Source organism: Microtus oregoni, unplaced genomic scaffold (genome assembly GCF_018167655.1).
Source record: "Microtus oregoni isolate MIOR12 unplaced genomic scaffold, Mior012 000002F_ref0000024, whole genome shotgun sequence".
Lineage (NCBI taxonomy): Eukaryota > Metazoa > Chordata > Mammalia > Rodentia > Cricetidae > Microtus > Microtus oregoni.
Genome location: NW_024543061.1, coordinates 49,488,231 through 49,494,230, shown reverse-complemented (window position 1 = coordinate 49,494,230; position 6,000 = coordinate 49,488,231). Strand labels below are relative to the sequence as shown.

The 6,000-nt window shown below is 42.9% G+C and overlaps 1 long non-coding RNA gene across 1 annotated transcript in view; it reads left to right on the top strand.

The window, feature by feature from the left end:
* Window positions 1-5,889: 5,889 nt before the first annotated feature.
* The window catches only part of LOC121440815, a 37,244-nt gene continuing 37,133 nt past the window's right edge, over window positions 5,890-6,000 (top strand). Inside the window, exon 1 of the long non-coding RNA XR_005973388.1 lies at window positions 5,890-5,949. This is a non-coding gene — a long non-coding RNA (uncharacterized LOC121440815). The remainder of the gene's footprint in view (window positions 5,950-6,000) is intronic.

Sequence of the window (6,000 nt, the reverse complement as noted above, 5' to 3'; positions counted from 1 at the left end):
TCTGTTTCACAGGTTTGGCGAGTTCATTGCTTAAAATCCTTAGCTCCTTTTCTTAAGCCTCTTCCCTCTGCTTAAACAGTTCTAAGTTAGGCTGGCTATGTATGTGTCATTGATTCTCTCACCAAGACCACATCCTTTGGGTTGCTAAACCCAAGAAAGGTTTCTAGAGCACCTTCTTGTTCATTTGACTCTCGGCCAGCATTTGACACTGTTGGCTGCTTCTTGCCTCTTGAAACCTTATAATCTGCTTTCTTTTGTCTCACAGTGGACTAGATATGTTCCTGTTGCTGGGATAAAACACATGACCAAGTGGCTCACAGAAAGGAGAGTTTATTTAGGTTGTGGTTCCAGAGGGATAAGACTCTCTGGCCATCAGACCCAGGAAATGTGGCAGCAGATAGGTATGGTGACTGGAACTTAGAACCGCCATCTTAAACCACAGCCAGGAAGCAGGTAGCAAAGTGGGAATGGTGTGTGGCTTTTGAAACCTCAAAGCCCACCTCCAGTTATATACTTCCTCCAGCAAGGTCACGTCCTGTAAATCTACCCAAAACGAACTACCTGCAGGGGACTCAATATTCAAATGACCAAGACTCCAGGAGAGATGCCAACCAGCAAACGTAGGAAAGGGCCTGTCTGTTTCCTTTCAGGATTTCTGCCCAACAGTTGCAGCTCCTCAGGACTCGCTCAGATTTCATTCCACGTTTAGCTAATACAGGTCCATCCTAGTGTACATATGATGTCTGCTATCACAGAACCTGAAGGTGACAAATGCCTTGCTTGTTCTTACTATTGTTTGGCAACTCTAGGGATTGAATCTAGCGCTTCATGTGACAGAAGCAAGCACCATTGTACTGAGTTATTGTGCCAGGCAGCGACAAATGCTTTCAAAAGGAAATAAAGGAGAAGAATGGGGTACAGATGAGAGTAGGAAGAGGGAAGAACAATTTAAAGAAAGGTGCTAGAGAAGACATCAAGATGCTAATTTGGAAAAAAAGCCTCAAAAAGGAAAAAGTACTGACAGATGGGTATCTAGAGGAAGAGGATTCCGGGCAGAGAGAACAGGAGGTCAAAGATCCAAAGAGGAAAATCTAGAAGGGCTGAAAACAAAATACTAAGAATACGCTGGGGGAGCCTGGCGTGAATTTAGGACCAAGGTCAGAGAAACAGCGGACTTAGGATATTGTAGAGCTTCGCAAATCATTATTGGCATTTAGTCTCTTCTAAATAGAGCCTATGAGGGAATCATGGTGGAGTTTTGAAAGAATCGGGTCATCTAAAGGACTCCTCTGGCTGCTGAGGAGAAAGGAGGGTGGAGGTGGAAGAAATGGTAGCCCAGACACGAGCCAGGAGGTTCTAGGAGTGACCTGGACTAATAGAGCGACAGCGGAAGTGAAACAGAGAGCCCATCTGTGGGAAGTCCTCATCCTCCCATGGTTCCAGGGACCCACCAACCACATGTTCGCTCCGAGATCTTCTCTTTCCAGTCTAAATCTCTCTCTTGAACTAACCACCTGTGCCCGATGGCATGCTGGTCACCCTATTTCAGGCTCCCATGTAGTAGCTGATCTTAACTTGATGGGATTGAATATCACCATGGAAACAAACCTCTGGACACGTCTGTGAGGGAGTTTTTAGGTTGGACTAATTCAAGTAGAAAGACACACCCTAAATGAAGGTGGTACCATTCCATGGTCAAGGATCGCCAACTGGATAAAAACAACAACCAAAAAAAACCGCCAAACCAAAAATCAAAAATTCTGGGAAAACAAGCTGCATCCCAGCATTCATCTCTCTGCTCGCTGACTGTGGACCCAATATAATCAGATGCCTTCATTCAGCCTTGCTTTCCCCACCATGACAGACTGTGCCCTCAAACTATGAGCCCAGACCAGCTGTTTCAGCGGGTACTTTCTCACAGAAACAATAGAAGTAGCTAAGACATTAAAACAGCACCTCAGCCCCTACCAGCTCTCCTCTGAAACCCCTTTTCGCCTGCTCCTTTCAGTGGCTGCTAAAAGCCTGCAGCCGCATCTCATTAAGGCTGTCGACACACGTGCTAATGGGCAATCCACGCTGGCCCATAAACACCACGCTAAGACACGTCATTATGATTTAGTTTATTAGACTTTCGGCTTGTAATGGTGGCTTGAATGATAGAGCATAAGGTAGGGACGTTTTAATTAGGGTAGGACGGTGACATACAGCCGTAGTTCAGGGCAAGGTGCCTCTTTGGTGGGGCATTAAAATCCCGAACATTAGAGAATTCTTTTTCTGTCACAGCTTTCTCCAAGAGAGCACTGCCACTGAGACGAGAATTTTCAAATGACCACTGTAGTTACAGATGCTAAACGTATCGTGTATGTAGTATGTACAAATTAAGACTCAGTATGTATTGCAGGGTTTTCCTATGTAAATTCAATTTTCTTTCATCTTAGGAATTCTGTTTAATTTTTATTTTTTAGAGACAAAGTCATCTATAGCTCCGACTGGCCTGTGCCTCATGACGCAGACCAGGCTGGGCTCAGAATTGCCGAGTTCTTTCTGCTCCAGCCATCCAAGGGCTGGCCTGACAGCGTAAGCAAAGTGCTCACACTGAGGAACTTTTCCCACTCCCAATTGTAATTTTAGCATTTCTAAATATATATTTAAATATATATTTAAAGAGTAGGGTTTTTTGTTTATTTGTTTTTATTTTATTTTACTTTATTTTTGAGACAGGGTCATATACATAGTCCAGACTGTTTTTGAGTTCGCTATATAGCAGAAGATGACCTTAAACCTCAGATCCTGTGCCATGGGACCACAGGTTGTATCACCATGCCTGGTTTATGTGCTGGGCATTAAACCCAGGGTTTCATACATGTAAGGCGTGAACTCTACCAACCAAGCAGTGTCCCTGCCCTTCACTCATTCTTTTAACTTGTATCAAAGGAGCTATTTTTGCTCTGGAAAATGACTAGATTGTTATTTCTTCTTCGAAGATCCTGGTTCTCCCACCCCCATAGTTTGTAAGTAACAGGGAATAAGAAATACCTTAATCTTCAATATCTAAATCCTGCATTTAAAAAAGTAATAGATACAAGGGACATGTGTTTTCCTAGATTATATTTTTAGTGCATTGTGCTTACATGTGGGAAAGTCTTGTAAAAATCATTAATACGAAACTAACTAGGCCAATGAGAGCTATTAATTTTTATTAGAAAATTACCTTCAAAATAAATATTTAGATGTAAGCTTAACGTAGTTAAAAATGCAATTAAGTCTGGTTCCTTGAAACTTGAAAGCTCTTTATATATTTACCATTTATTTGCCAAGTATTTCTCAAAGCCTTCCTTTATAGCAGGCTGCAAGCTGATGCTGGGGATGGAGTATAAATAAAGACGAGAAGCTTCCACGAGAAGCAGCCTATCTTTGCAGCAGGCTGGCAATCAATACTTGAACAATAATCCCTGCTAGTAATAAGTGCTAAAAAGAAAATTAACTGAGTGGGGAGAGGTGGAGAGCGACAGAGCCAGACAGATTTATGGGGCAGTCTGGAGAAGAAGCTCTCTCAGGTGACTGTGGTGACAGCCCCGAGAACTGGGAAATACATTAGAGGGACACAGGCACAGAAGGAACAAAAAAGAAACTGAGGTAGCTACAGGCAAGTCAGAGAAAGTGAGACCTAGAAGGCTGGAGAGAGAGCAGGGGCCAGCTCAGGTGGGATTTTGTAGCCCTTTCTTGGGTGTGAGTTTTGGGTTTGGTCTGAGTGTGATAAAGGGAAAGGAAGGATTTACGCATAGGAATGGCGGCACCTGATGCCAACTTTAGTGTTTTGTTTGAAACATGCTTTTTAAATGTAACCCGGACTGGCTTTGACTCCCTGACTCTCTTTGTCTGCACTTCCTGAGTGCTGGAATTATAGGTATGCATGACAATGCCTGACTTCTTTGGCTTTTTTTGTTTCTCAGCTGTTTGAAAAAAAAACATATAAAACTTAGCATTTTAACTATTTTTTAGGTGCGTGCACATGTGCACCTGCCTGGAAGAGAACAATGGGCAGGAAACTTTTCTCTCTTGACAGCATATGGGTCCCAGGGATCAAACTCTGGCTTAGTGAAAGCGCCTTTACCTCCTGAGACATCTTGCCAACCTCCCCGTTTGAATGTTCAGTTGGTAATACTTATTCTGTTCATATTAGTTCATATTCATCATTTTTTATCTGCAGAACGTTTCTCATATTCCCAGATTGCAACTCCATCCCTATTTACCACTCTCACCTTTTCCCCACTGCCGGCAGTCACTATGGTGCTCCCTGTTCCCATGGAAATGCATAGTCTGGGTATCTCATATGAGGAGAAGAATACAATACCCTTTGGTTATTTCACTTAACCTCCTGTTCCTGTCTTCAAGCTTTATTTATGTATGTTGTAGCATGTCCTGGAATTTCTTTCTTTTTCTTTTCTCTTTTGGTTTGAGATAGGATCTCATATAGCCCAAACTGGCTTCAGATTCAGTACCTGGCCAAAGATGATCTTGAACATCTGAATCTTTAGCCTCTACTTTCCAAGTACTGGGATACAGGCATATACCACCATGCAACTGTGAACAGACATTCAAATCATCATACAAATATCTAGCTTGTCATGAAGTTTGCCCCATGTTAGCCACTTTCCTGCCACAGTCACAAAAGTGACATCTGAGACAATTAAAAAGGGTATGTTAGTTGCCATTCTGTTGCTGTGGTAAGACACCACAAGCAAGGCAACTTAGAGGAGAGTTTATTTGGGCTTATGGTTCCAGAGGATTTGAGTCGATAATGGCAGAGTACAGACATGGCAGCTAGACCTGAAAGCTGAGAGCTTACATCTTGAACTGCAAGCAGGAAGACAGCAAACTGGGAAAGGCATGAGACGTTGAAGCTTCAGAGCCCACCCCCAGTGATACAGTTCTTCCTTCCTCCCCAATAGTAGCACTAACTGGAGACAAAGTGTTCAAATGTTCAGGACTATGAAGGACATCTCATTTAAAATAACACAAAGGGGACAATTTATTTTGGTTTTTCTAGACCTGGCTGTCCTGGAACTGGCTCTGTAGACCAGACAGGCCTCAAACTCAGAGATCCGCCTGCCTCTGCCTCTGGAGTGCTGGGATTAAAAGCTTGTACCACCACTGCCTAGTAAAGAAAATTTATTTTGGCTCACAGTTTCAGAGCCTTTCTTTTTCCTTCCTTCCTTTCTTCCTTCCTTCCTTCCTTTCTATAGAAATATATTTATGTCTTTCTTTCTTTCTTTCTTTCTTTCTTTCTTTCTTTCTTTCTTTCTTTCTTTTGTTCTTCTCAGGTAGCTCACTATGTAGCTCTAGTAGTCCTGGAACTCACTATGTAGACAAGGCTAGCCTTAAAATTACGAGATTTCCCGGCCTCTGCCTTCAGAGTAATGGGATTAATGATGTGTGCTTCCATGACCAGCAGTTTCAGTTTTAGGCCATGGTCACTTGACCTTAAGCACTGGTCTGGCTCAAGCGTAGCACCCTATAGTTGGAACGGTTGGCAAAAGTGATCTGTTCACCTTATAGTGGCAGGAAAGAAAGACGGGAAAAAAAGCCCCAGAGTCCTAATATCCCTTTTGAGGACACACTTCCAGTGACCTAACTTCCTTTTTCTAGTCCATCCTTCTCAAATGTCTTATCTGCTCCAAGTAACCCCAGAACACTAGATGTTGGTGACCAAGTCTTTAGGACATGGGACTTTGAAGGACTGTTCAAATATAGCACTCTTGCCCCAGATTGAGCATCTGATGATGATTTCTGTCATCATTCACTGTAATCATGGTAAACACTAATCCTTGCACCCCATTTTTTACAGGACATTAGTATTTCTACGGACAGAGCCTGCCTTGCTGACCACCCGAATGTTTCTGAGGTGAAAGGGGAAGCTGTGGTTAGCAGTCTGATAGGATGTTTCAGGTAAGCATGTTAAAGACCAGCTTAGTAACCACTTGGGGAAAACTAGAAGTG